General features: G+C 32.5%; 1 protein-coding gene across 5 annotated transcripts in view; it reads right to left on the bottom strand.

The window, feature by feature from the left end:
* The window catches only part of LOC106869685 (putative amine oxidase [copper-containing]), a 509,414-nt gene that overhangs the window by 396,034 nt on the left and 98,380 nt on the right, over positions 1–15,000 (bottom strand). The gene's annotated exons all lie outside the window — the stretch shown is intronic.

The raw sequence follows: 15,000 nt of genomic DNA, 5'->3' as shown, positions 1-15,000 counted from the left end.
TTGGAGCATTGGGAATGATTAAAAATCATATAAAAAAATGTAGAAGCTATATCTGAATCCTCCAAACTACACACTGTCCAAAAAATAGCCCTGCTAGGAACAACCCACATCCTATGCAAGACACTATCAGTTCAATAATACAACCTAAACAAAACAACCCACAAATACAAGACACACTCTATAAAATATTTATCTAGTGAAATAAACTACCACCAGGAAGTTAGAAAACCAAAACATTACACACTCAACACCCAATTGCGTATTGTATTGTGTTATTCTTTTATTGTTTGAGGTGTGGTGCTGTCTTTTGTTGTGTTACTGCTTGTATTGTGTTGAGTGTGTAATGCTTTGTTTGTTTTTTTTCGGCTTGCTGGTTAGAGTTTATTTCACTGGGTAAATGCTATATAGAGTGTCTTATATTATTATTATTATTGTTATTATTATTATTATTATTATTATTATTATTATTATTATTATTATTATTGTTCAGTAGTTTTATTTTTATAACGTGCTTTCACTTCACTACCGAGCGCAGCTCTGTGCGCCTTGGGTATGTGCTGTGGTTTGCTGTGGTGCTCTTATGTTTACTGTATTGAAAGTGTTTTGCGTAGAATGTGTGCAGTACCCAGTAGTGCAATTTTCTGTATGTTATATATATTTGTAAGTCCTGGTGTTTTTGTTATGTATTTGTCTGAATATTTTTTTATTATACCTAAGGCACCTACTATGATAGGAATTGTTTCTGTTTTTAGATTCCACATTCGAGTTATCTCTATTTCCAGGTCTTTGTATTTTGAAAGTTTTTCCATTTCTTTTAGAGAAACGTTGTCATCTGCTGGTATTGATACATCAATTAGAAAGCATTTTTTTTTTCATGATCTTTGACAACTATATCTGGTCTATTTGCCTTAATTTCTCTATCTGTGTGTATTGGCATATCCCAGAGTATGGTTGCTTTCTCGTTTTCTGTGACCTTTTCTGGCGTGTGTTTATACCATCTTTTTTCTGTTGTTATTCCATAGTGTTGGCATAGCTTCCAGTGTATATAGGTCCCAGCTCTGTCGTGTCTGTGAATATATTCCTTCTTAGCCAGGACTGGGCAGCCAGAGATAATATGATATATTGTTTCTTGTCGATCTCCACATATTCTACAGTTACTTGTTATATTTCTTTTCATTATGTGTTTTTGGTAATTTCTGGTGGGGAGGCTCTGGTCTTGTGCAACAATTAAAAATCCTTCAGTCTCTGCTTTGAGTCCTGAGCTTCTCAGCCATTGCTGGGATTTTTCTCTGTCTATTCCTTTCGCATTTAGTTTAGCCCAGTATTTACCATGTAGGGGCTTTTCTTGCCATCGTTTTATCATGGTCCGTTGCTGTTCTAGTTTTAGTTTGGATTTCATTTGTTTTATAGCTTTTGTTGTTTCTTCTTCTTCTTCTTCTTCTTCTTCTTCTTCTTCTTCTTCTTCTTCTTCTTCTTCTTCTTCTTCTTCTTCTTCTTCTTCTTCTTCTTCTTCTTCTTCTTCTTCTTCTTCTTCTTCTTCGCATTTGTTAGGTAGATTGATTTCTTGTTTGTATTTGTCAGCTTCCTTAAATACTGAAAACAGTTTTTTGTTTTGCTCGTGTTTTGTGGCTATTTGTATTAGTTTCCCTTGCTTCTGGAGTAGGTATTTTTGCAGTCCTATGGTGGTTATTTTATAATAGTTTTCTAGCTGTATAAGACCCCTGCCACCTTCTGTGCGTTGTATATATAGCCTTTCTATGTCAGATTTTGGGTGGTGCATCCTATATCCTGTCATTATTTTTCTTGTTTTCCTGTCTATTTTAGATAGTTCGTTTAGTGTCCAGTTAAGGATGTTGTAGCTGTAGCTTATAACTGGGACAGCTACAGTGTTGATACCCATTATCTTGTTTTTAGCATTGAGCTCTGTTTTTAGTATTGATCTAACTCGTATATAGTACTCTTTCTTTATTTTTTCTTTCATTTGTGTATGTTGTATCCTATCTAGTTCATTGACTCCTAAATACTTATATGGTTGGCATTATTATTATTATTATTATTATTATTATTATTATTATCATGGTGAGCTGGGAGAATCGTTAACGCCGAGGAGAAAATAACAGCATTTCGTCCATTTTTACATTATGGCTTCAAATACCACTGGGATCGACTTTACCCTTCAACCTTATGAGGTCGATAAAATAAGTAGCAGTGGAGGACACTACTATTATTATTATTATTATTATTATTATTATTATTATTATTATTATTATTATTATTATTATTATTATATGAAAACTCACAGCTTATTTTGCTGGGTTTGATTAAAAGTGCCAACTGTCCACAGCCAGCAGACTAAAGTGACACTTGTTTACTGCTCATGCTTCAAGAACCCTGCGGAGAATTCTTGCAGTTCCAAGCAATGCTTATTTTTGTAGGTGTTCTACCTTGCACCAATCTTTTTTAGCCATGTTGTTAGTTATTATTATTGCTGTTGTTGTTGTTGTTGTTATTATTATTATTGTTGTTGCTTTTGTTGTTGTTGTTGTTGTTGTTGTTATTATTATTATTATTATTATTAATATTATTATTATTATTATTCCTATTATTATTATTATTATTATTATTATTATTATTATTATTATTATTATTATTATTGTTGTTGTTATTGCTATTTTATTTTATTTTTCCTTTCAATTTTGTTTCCTTTTCTTGCCGTGTTCTTCCCGACACCGAGGGCAAACAAACTTACTGTCTACATCGATGAGCCATTAAAATAAGCACACCAGATTGTTCATTGCAAAATTGAATAAAGTTATGCGAAAAAATACTTCATGGGCAGTTATCGTTTTCATCGACGGACTAAGAAGGCAATTATTCTTGTGTTAAGTGGTGCACTTGGCACAACCCTCAAACTGCTGTCTAAGAGACTGAAAGGTGTTGGAACTGAGACCTGTTGGAATCGTCGACCTGCAAAATGTACAATCCTGTTTTCTGCAAGAATCTTCAGAAAGACCCATGAGATTTTAAAAGATTTTCAGTCACCAAACTCAAGACAGTATACCTTCTACCTAATATAACATGTAATAGTTTTAGTAAGCAAAAGGAATATCAAAATAATATTCATGGATATTTATTAACAAATAAATCAGTTGATCAAATACAGAGATGGTTGTACGGTATGGTGTTGCTTGGGATTATCAAACATACATTGCACTGGGTGTTAAAACACCTGAAAGTCATAAACAGGCGAGACAACTCGTCCTAGATCTTATTCAGAAGTGACTCCCATCTTTATGAGATATCTTGTATTATGAGATATCTTGTATTAATGAAAAAAATCAGTTTAAAATTGCTTCATGCGTTTACAATATAAGAGATAGAGGAGTTTGAAATTATTAACTTATTTAGATTCTGTTAAAGACACACCATAGGAAAAAGGGGCTTTATTTTAATTCATTGATAGTTTAACTAATCTATAATTATTTCAATCAAGATGATGAGTTCGAGTTAAAATGCCAAAAGTAAACTATTAAGAATAGATAATTATTTGAGCACGCAAATAATAATTCCGTTATCAGATTATAATCGATATCAAGGTAAACAAGAGATGCAGATGAATTATCTTTATAGAAATCTAATTCACACACAAAAGCACACACATACACGTAAATTATACACACTTCATTATACATAGTGAAGCGCTAAATAAACAAGTGAAATTCCAAATAAACAACTCCAAAGTGTCTTGACCTCTACACTGGGAAACGTGCAAATAAGCAAGCCTGAAGCGTTTTTCAACATTGTATATCTACATCGGAAAAAAGCAACCATCGATTATATCGATATAAAATAAGTTGTAATATCGGCCATTGATGAAATAAACTCAATCTCAGCAGCGGGACCAGATATGTTTCCAGCTGTTCTTTTAGCGATATGCAAGAAAGCTCTTGCAAAACCAGAGCAGTTGCTTTTCCAGAACTTTCTCTCTCAGTCGTCTGGAATACGGTTTCCAACTGTTTTCACCGCAGATGGTCAAACTGGTAGTGGAACTTGAGGCAATCCAACATCACTACACAAGAAAGATAGACACTGTGACACAGATGAGCCACTGGGAGAAGCTAAAGGAACTGGAACTCTACTCCATAGAGAGAAGGCATGAAACATATGCAGAGATATACATATTGAAAATTCTGGAAGGTCTAGCTCCCAACTTTAGAATTGAAAGCGATACCAACCACCAAACTGGACAGGACTGCATATTACCAAAGACCCCATCTTCTCAATCTGGAATAAGGGCGCAGTACTGTAACGGCTCGAGTTTCAATGGTCCTCAACTGTCCAATAATCGGTCAAACAACCTTAGAGATTTACGAGGTGCGTCTTGATTTATGCGCCCTTTTAAAGACTAGCCAGGCTCATGGGCCCAGTTTCCCGGTTTCTATGGCGTATGTGTTCCCCCCAGCTAGACGGGATGCCAGTCCATCGCAGCGTTACTCAAGAAACAGGAAGAAATAGTGAGAGAAAGTTGAGGTGAAAGAGTACAACGGGGTCGCCATCACCCCCTGCCGGAGCCTCGTGCAGCTTTAGGTATTTTCGCTCAATTAACACGTACAACGCCGGGTCTGGGAACCCAAACCGCGATCCTCCGACATACATACATACATACAAACATGCATACATATATATATATATATATTTATATATATATATATATATATATATATATATATATATATATATATATATATATATATATATATATATATATATATATATAATCCCAAAAAGTTAGGGGTTGTGAATCCAACCCACTAAGGGATAATATCTATCCAATATACTGCCGGAAGGATACCCAATTACTATTACGTTAGTGTTTTTTTACCAAGTGCAATAAGTGGGTGCAGGTAAAAGGATATTTTACCCTTAATTTATATAGCAATAAGAAAATGGAGGAGAATATGTGGTACTCATCAACTTGCAGACATTGTATTATGTCAATTTACCTGTTTATTTCTCAACTAAGAGGGCAATAAAAACAATATACAAACACATATGACATAATATGTCATATGTGTTTGTATATTGTTTTATTGTCCTCTTAGTTGAAAAATAAACAGGTAAATTGACATAATACAATGTATGCAAATTGATGAGTACCATATATTCAACCTCCATTTTCTTATTGCCATATATATAAATGTATATATATATATATATATATATATATATATATATATATATATATATATATATATATATATATATATATATATATATAATTAACATAATACGGTAAAAATTCGATATTAATTAATATCAATTTAATACCAGGAAACTAGCACATTGAAAGAATCAGAAGTTTCATGAAAAATTTTTTTTCGAGATCCTAAAAAGATTATAGTACTTGTGTATATAAGATTGACCAGTGACCGGTCTGTCAATATGATATATATATATGTGTGTGTGTGTGTGTGTGTGTGTGTGAGAGGGTGCTGAAAAGTTCCTGACTTTGGGTGACTGAGTTTACAAGAAGATCAGTTAATAATGATTTTATTCAGCATTTTCCCCTCTCATGTTCGCACACTTATTGCAGCCGTCCTTCAGTTTTTCTAAGCTTTGTTAAAGAACTCGGAAGGTTGGGCCTCCAATCTGGCCTTTCACGGTACCTTTAAAGCCAGGAGCTTTTCAGCACCTCCTCGTGTGTGTATATATATATATATATATATATATATATATCTACATACACATATCACTATAGTGATTCAGGGCACTTGTCAGCACCTGTATTGCTAGAAATAGTGACATATATATTTCTGCCCTTCGGTTGTAAAATTGTAAACAAGCCACCCTTATTATATATATATGGTGCATATTGTATATATATATATATATATATATACACACACACACGCACACACATATATATACATATATATATATATATATATATATATATATATATATATATATATATATATATATATATATATATATATATATATATATTTATATATATATATATATGTATATATATGTGTGTGCGTGTGTGTGTGTGTGTGTGTTTGCAAGACATATATATATACGGTGTCCCAGAATTAACTATCAATATCAGTGAAATCGGGCAATTTTGTTAAAAACTCACTTTTATTTATGTTTATCATGTTTAACGTGTTAAAAGTGTATAAATTTAAAATTTTATTTATAATTTTATAATTTTTATAATTTCTTTTTAATAATTCTATTTTCATTTCTGTTGGATCCCACTTATGTATCCATGACAGCTTTTTAAAAATTTAACTCCAAACATTTTCTCTACCTCAGTCCCCTGGACGAAGCAATAGTTTAGCTGAACTTAAAGAACGCATTCAGTTAACAATGCAGGGGATAACTCCTGAAATGCTTCAACATGTGTTTCGCAACGCTAAGGATAGATTTGAAATTTACTGAGATACAGGCGGAGTACATGTTGAAAGTCTTCAATAAAGTTTTGACGTAAGATTTATAAATTTATAACAAACTGGAGAGTGTTTAAGCCTTTCTCCTTCACCTGGGCCAACGTTACAGGCTGTATCTACCTCGACATGCTGTCCATTTGGTTGTTGCTCCAGTTAGGTAAAGAGGTACTCGACTTTATTATACAGCCACATTGGAATAGACACGTACACGATTCCATTAGCCAGTATCTTACAGAATGTTCTGGAGTGAATGATTTGTCATTGATGGTCTGCCACCCCCTCGGCCCCTCGAGCTAACGTCTTTTGACTTTTTCTTTTGTGGGTATCTGAAAGACAAGGTGTTCATAGCCCCGCTTCCACAAGATTTACAAGGGATAAAGTGGTGGAAAGGTGACGCGGAGCCAACTCAATCCGGCTATGCTGGAACGGATGTGGTAAGAACTACACTATCACATAGACGTCTGCTGTGTGGCAAAAGATGCTCATACTGAACGTTTGTGACTGTCAGAAAACAACTTGAAGAGTTAACATTTTATGCTACATCTGTAGTTTTGTAATATTTTCATTACAACACTTACATATATGTTTTCTTTTTGTATTATTCATTTTGAATTATCCTCTATATGTTTGTATGCATGTATGTATACACACACACACACACACACACATATATATACATATATATATATATATATATATATATATATATATATATATATATAGAGAGAGAGAGAGAGAGAGAGAGAGAGAGAGAGAGAGAGAGAGTGAGAGAGAGAGAGAGACATACACATGAGTATACAGATTTGGTATCGCAAACAGGATAAATAGAACTCAAAACATGAGTATATATTTTTTTATTATCTTTAATCGATTAAACATACATGTGTATGTGTGTGTGTGTGTGTGTATTGAATGTAAGTCTGTATATTTGTATTATGTGTCTGTGCGTATTTTAATACAGCAAGACGAAACGGCAAGAATCATAAAAAAAGAAAAAATTATTAGCTCAAAGTACAATATCGGTATACATATATATAGGATGTTTATTAATTTTCAGTTTTAAATTATAAAGTAATAAATTTGCTCACAGATATCTAGAGACCATCTATTGACCCAGCAACCATCTGTTTTGTTAACTGAAGGCAACGGATACCAACATATTAGTAAATAGCGAATCTGGCTTTGTTCATTTTTTTTTTATTCGTTTTTATTTGCTACAACAGAGAAAAGATCTGCTGATATAACTGAAACTAAATAGTTTACGGTATATTAGTTAATTTGTAAATGAACTTACACAAAACACTGGCTAATATTACAATATTACACCTGATACTAATGTTTAGTGATATTAAAATTTACAATCGAAACAGGCGGCTTTAATAGGATACTATTAATAGAAACGAACATATTGCGTCTTCCAAATACATACATACATATACATATATATAAATATATATATACATATATATATATATATATATATATATATATATATATATATATATATATATATATATATATATATATATATATATATATATATATATATATATATATATATGTATGTATGTATGTATACCGTACTTGATAGCCTACAAGACTCACCTTCTTTTTTTAACCCCAAAATGGCTTTAAAAATCCCCCTGCGTCCAGTGCATTCAGTATAGGCTCAAAACTCGCTCAAAACTCGCTCAAAACGGTATGTATGTTTACAAAACGCGTGCTACCACCTATTGGTGAACAATCGCCTGAGGTTTGTTTATATCGAATGTGGATGCAATAAATTGCTTATAATTACCGGTAATAACATAAAATAATACAGGTAAGTGGAGGAATTAAAACGTTGTTTTAGTGGTAATTTGTTTTACAAAAGTATAGCCTTCCATCAAATACGGTATATATATATATATATATATATATATATATATATATATATATATATATATATATAATGTATTTTTATCCTGCCAGATTTGTTGATTTATAAATTCGTGCTTGATGGAATCATCAGATTTTACAACGCATATACATATATGTTTGTACTTGTATAATGTGTGTGTGTATAGTACAGATACATACATACATACATACATACATACATACATACATATACATACACATAAGAGATTTGTTGTGTAAGACCAGAACAATTCGAAAAGGTACAAAGTAAACTATAAAAGGAAAAGAATACAAAACAAAGTTGCAATTTTTTTCAAATATTCTGAAGGAGTTCACTCTACTGTTTACTTTGTACCGACCTTACACAAAAGAGAGAGAAAGAGAGCGAGAGAGAAAGAGAGCAAGAGAGAGAGAGAGAGAGAGAGAGGGAGAGAGAGAGAGATAGTGAGAGAGAGAGATAGAGAGAGAAAGAGAGAAGGAAAGAGAGTGAGAGAGATAAAGAAAGAGAATAAAAATATGGAGAATTATACATTTTTTCAGTTAGCTTACGCACGTTTCGGGTATATTGGTAAATTCCTAAGTTTTGCGATGCAGTAATCATTTGTATTAATCGATGCGATATTTGATCTAATAAGATTCTACTAAGAGAAATTAAACAGCATTATAGGCGTAGGAGTGGCTGTGTGGCAAGTAGCTTGCTTACGAACCGCATGGTTCCGGGTTCAGTCCCACTGCGTGGCACCTTGGGCAAGTGTCTTCTACTATAGCCTCGGGCCGACCAAAGCCTTGTGAGTAGATTTGGTAGACGGAAACTGAAAGAAGCCCATGTTTATATGTATGTATGTGTGTGTATATGTTTGTGTGTCTGTGTTTGTCCCCCCAACATCACTTGGCAACCGATGCTGGTGTGTTTACGTTCCCCTAACTTAGTGGTTGGGAAAAAGGGACAAATAAAATAAGTACTAGGCTTACAAAGAATAAGTCCTGGGGTCGATTTGTTCAACTAAAGGCGGTGCACCGGCAATGCCACAGTCAAATGACTGAAACAAGTAAAAAAGCATTCTATTTTTATCAAAGTCATACAACTCTACTTCAAATAGAATGGTTGAAATAGCTACTTGAAATAGCCATAGATGTTATCCAAGGAAAATCAAATGTCGATACAGCATGGCACCAGTGACGTCGCAACTCATTCTTACAGCTGAGTGAACTGGAGCAACGTGAAATAAAATGTCTTGCTCAAGAACACAACACAGCTCGGTCAGGGAATCGAACTTACTAACCTCATGATTGTGAGCGCGACTCTCTAACCACTGAGCTATGCACCATTCACCAGAACATCATGGTTAAATGAACAGTTCAACTCTGCCTGGACATATCACACTAATTTGTAAGTGATTAGTATGTGGACTGATAGCAGAGTCCGTACCAAGAGCTTACTATGATAGCTACTGATTCTCTAAATCCGTAACTTGTGCGACGCATATATATATATATATATATATATATATATATATATATATATATATATATATATATATATATATATACAGAGAGAGAGAGAGAGAGAGAGAGATACAAAGAAAGGGAGAAAGAGCAGTTAAAGCCAACTCCATGCGTGTTGAATGGCCGTTGTTTTTAAAAATAAAGCAGAATAAAAACAAACGGACTTTTCTCCTTGGTACGAAAATGATGTAAGGCGGGCGAGATAAATGAAGTCTATTTTATTAGTTACTGTAGTCAATAAAAAACTAGTTTCACGTTTAATGTACAAACTAAATAATTCAATTTAAAAGAAAATAATTTAATTTGGAAGCACATTTTACGATCTTCAGTTGTATATACCATATTTTAAGAAAAAATATAAATAACTATAAAATATATTTACCTTCATTTATCCACATCAATTCGTAACCCAAGGTATTCAAACGGCCATTCAATAAGCATGGAATTGGCTTTAACTGATCTTTCTCCTTCTCTTTGCCTTTATATATGTATATATATATACATGATTTGTCGCTATCGGCCCAGTGACTGATTAGAAAGCGTGTTTGAATATGGATGAAGAAGTTTGTTTCTTCTCCCTCTTACGTTTTTTTCAATATATTGAATACTTTGAGTTACGAATTGATGTGGATAAATGAAGGTAAATATATTTTATAGCTATTTATATTTTTCTTAAAATATGGTGTATACAACTGAAGATCATAAAATGTGCTTCTAAATTGAATTAATTTTTTTTAAATTGAATTATTTAATTTGTACACTAAACGTGAAACTAGTTTTATATTGACCACAGTAACTAATAAAATAGACTTCATTTATTTCTCCCGCCTTACATAATTTCGTACCAAGGAGAAAAGTCCGTTTGTTTTTATTTTATTTTTATCCTTAAAATCAACGGCCATTCAACAGGTTGGCTTTAACTGCTCTTTCTGCCCATCTTTATCTTTATATATATATATATATATATATATATATATATATATATATATATATATGTATGTATATATATATGTGTGTATATATATATATATATATATATATATATATATATACATAATTTGCGCTATCGGCCCAGTGACAGGTTAGAAAGCGTGTTTGAATGTGGATGAAGAAGTTTGTTTCTTCTCCCTCTTTCACTGTTATATATATATATATATATATATGCCTTCATTCACGTGTTTATGTTTATATGCATATGGATGTGCGTGTGTGTGTATAGAGACTAGGTTTGGGAGTTGAAAATTCACCTAGATTTTAAGACAAATTGTAGCCTTTAAAATCTTTTAATATTTTTTAAAGAACCTCATCCATATGATGGTATGCATCCATCATTTCTACGATATTTGGTTTTTCCATAATCCAGCAATGTTGCGTCTGTGATGATTGGACAGTATGTGTTAAGTATTTTGCACTATTTAACTAATAACCCCCTTACTTTAGCGAAAGGAACGTAAGATGGTGTATCTAAATATTTTGTAAACAATCTATCATGTTTTGTTGTTTCCTACACACACGCAGTACACATGTATGCATGAATGAAACTCAATGAAAACTATACACATAAACATCAATGACATTTTAAACATATAAATGTTCACGAGAGACATGATGCATAAATTGTTTTTGACTCGGGAGGGTCATTATGCCAATAATACACACACATCTATTCGTAAACATTTAATCAATTAACTAATCGATTGTTTGATTAATCATCCAATTTATCAAGCTAATCGATTGATCGATCGACTAATCAAATAATCGATCAGTTAATTCATTAAATGGTTAACTAATATCAACAAGGAAAATAATAATAATAATAATAATAATAATAATAATAATAATAATACTAATAATAATAATAATAATCAGAACCAATGTATGTGTTTATTATTGGCATAATGACCCTTTCGAGAGGTAACAAAATATGTGTGAGCGTGCGAGTTCATATCAAGCATTTGCAAACCAAATACAAAAACACATATGCATACATACATAAAAGCAAATATGCATGTATGTATCTCTGTCTGTCTGTCTGTCTGTCTCTGTATACTTGTATAGTTTATGTGCATACATGCATTTATCTACCAGTGTATATTAATTACATACATGTGTCCATTAATCGTAAATTAACCATGTATAATTATTAAAATCCAAATGCATTCAATACAAGAAAAAGCTTAGATTTCCAAACTACAGAATGAAAGAACAAAAGATATTTCTTGAATAATTATTCGCTAATAGGGGATTATTTTAATAAACAAAATAATCAGCATTCTATAGATTTTTTAATATGTATCATAATTACAAATTAATAGATATCTTCAAACTAGTTTTTTTTTTATTTCACACTACATTGAATTTCTTCTTTACGACATATAATTATTTGTTATAACAGTTAACGTCAGAGACGAGCCGGAAGAATCGTTAACACGCCGAATAAACTGCTCGGCAACATTATTTTCAGCTTTACATTTTGAGTTCAAAATCCGCTGAGGCCTACTTTGCCTTTTATCTTTTGCGTGTTTGATAAAATAATATCCCACTTGAGAACAGGAGTCGATGAAAACGACATTGGCCGTCATCTAAAATCGCTATCCTTTTCTCATAGTTTGAAAGCATTATAACTGACTTAATTTAAAAACCCTCGTCAGTTAAATTTAATTCATATATAATTTTTTTTTTTTTTTTGCACCGATCCTAAGATGAAGCTCTGAAAACATTCTACTTATTGAGTAAGTTCAAGGTTTCTGCTTCTAAATTCACTTTTCAAATGTAATTTTTTTTTATTTATTTTAACATTCATGCTTGAAAATGCTTGTCAGAGGGATTATACTTGAACAGTTTTCCGAGGATTTACATCAAACACAGTCCGAACTAGCAGAGAAATATTTCTACAACGTGGAAATCAGGATTGGCTCCATTTCTCAGAGATTCAAAGATAGAAAGTACAAAGGAAAATTATTAAGATGTGAATGTTTTAAGGAAATTACTCTGCATTTTAATAAACAGAGAAAGAGAGAAGGAGAGAGAAAGAGAGAAGGAGAGAGAAAGGGAGAAGGAGAGAGAGAGAGAGAAGGAGAGAGAAAGAGAGAAGGAGAGAGAAAGAGAGAAGGAGAGAGAACGAGAGAAGGAGAGAGAAAGAGAGAAGGAGAGAGAAAGAGAGAGTGTAAGTTTTGCATTGAAACTGATACTCGAGTCGCTATAAAATCTGTTTCAGTTTCAAAAAGAAAAAAAAATACTACAGCTTCAACATTTATTGAAGACTCATTTCTCATTCGTTCGACAAAGCAACGTGCGTACACCCCCACCCCCACACACATGTATATATGTATTTATTATTATTATTATTATTATTATTATTATTATTATAGACGTCGCATAGTATACAATATCGTGAGGTTGTTGATTGAGGATATTGTATCTACCGGGGATTTGTACTGTTTGTCAAGTCACAATAAAGACTTCAGACAGACAGTACTTTATGCAATATGCGTGCAGTTCCAAGTAATGCCGACTTTTGCAATACATCTAGATTGTAGGGTATCTCTAAGGTTTTCAGGTGGTTTTTTTTTTAGATTGGGTGGTATTGAACTCAATGCTCCGATGACAATAGGGATAACCTTTATGTTCGACTCTCGTAGCTGCCACATCTTAACGATCTCAATTTTCAGGTCTCCATATTTATCAACTTTCAGATCTCAAATACTGAAAGAATTGAAAAATGTTCACACAACAAGGATCCATCAGTTCTCAGCGAAACTCAAGCTTTTGACTATACACAGGCGTAATAAAAAGCAGGATGAGACACAGCTTCCGTCAAAGACCTGATAGGAATCGCCAAAGCCACTTCAAGAACTCAGTAAAACCACACGGAACAATGTTGATATTCTCTTAGAGTGACTTTTCTATCTCATGCTATATCATTTTCTTTTTTTCTTCTTTTGGCTGCGAGTGTCCAAGCTCCTAAAATTCGCTTCAATTGGAATTTATAGTCAGCTTTTTACCGTATCTTCAATATGCCTTTTTTAATTGCATTTTCTGCGGTACTATAGTAATTGTGATGAAAAATCAGGATAAAGCTTCATATAAGTATCATTTGAAGAAGCCTGTAAAGACCCTAGAAACACCTTGCAAGCGGTTCAAACAATTATGACAGAAATAATGTTTGACTCGAGTCGACTAAAGTTAAACCCAGTCGAACATTATGGTGGAGATTATTTCATTTCATAAACAGATGTTCAATATGATTTTGAGACATATAACACACTTGAAAAACTAAATTTTAGTAAGATTCATAAACATTACATTTAGCTTATAAACTAGGAATTTCTTCTTTCTAAAGAACAGTACTGTTATAACTACCATACATATTAGAATAAAATGTATCCGCACCTGCTTCGATGAAATTATTCTCGTCGTTCTCCAGTGAGAATCTGATAAATGAGTTGTTTAACAAAATTAAAATACAATTGTCACTGCTATTCGTGCTATTTGTATGAGGTAAATTTTTCATACTGAATAAAGATGGCGCCTACAACACCCGAATTAAAGATTACAATTTGTCACAACGGTTGTATCCGACATTTTCTGTTGATTTTTTAATGTTCATTTCATTTCTTTATTTCGGACTTTAAGTAAGAATGAACAATTAATTATTTAGACACTGTAAAGTTCACTTCAAAATCAGTAATAATTTCTATATTATAATAGCCGGTTAAATGTTGGTTGGCTGGTTGGGAGAGAACTATGCCGTTCTTAGTACCTAACTGATACTTATTCTACCCTCCAAAAACATTGCAAAGCAAAGTCAGCACTTGGAAGATTTGAACTCTGCACATGAGGGCACGCGTCATCTAAGTACTATAAAGAATTTAAACTGATGCTCAAATATTCTGCCATTCAGCTATTTTTTCTCATTAAAAATATATAGATTTCTAATACATTGTGAGAGTGTGGTGATACAGTCGATTAAATCAACCCACATTCTTAATTCTTTTATTTTATCGATTTTTTTTTAGATATAAAATGAAAGTTGTGTCTGACGGGATTTGAGCTCAGAACATAAAGAAGCGTAACTAAAAACTGCGTAGCATTTCTTTCTGACGTTCTAACAACTAGGCCAATTTACTACTCATTATTT

This window comes from Octopus bimaculoides, chromosome 2, assembly GCF_046866305.1.
Source record: "Octopus bimaculoides isolate indiv1 chromosome 2, ASM4686630v1, whole genome shotgun sequence".
NCBI classification, from domain to species: Eukaryota; Metazoa; Mollusca; class Cephalopoda; order Octopoda; family Octopodidae; genus Octopus; species Octopus bimaculoides.
The sequence above is the reverse complement of the archived record's forward strand: the minus strand, read 5'-3'. Positions and strand labels throughout refer to the sequence as shown.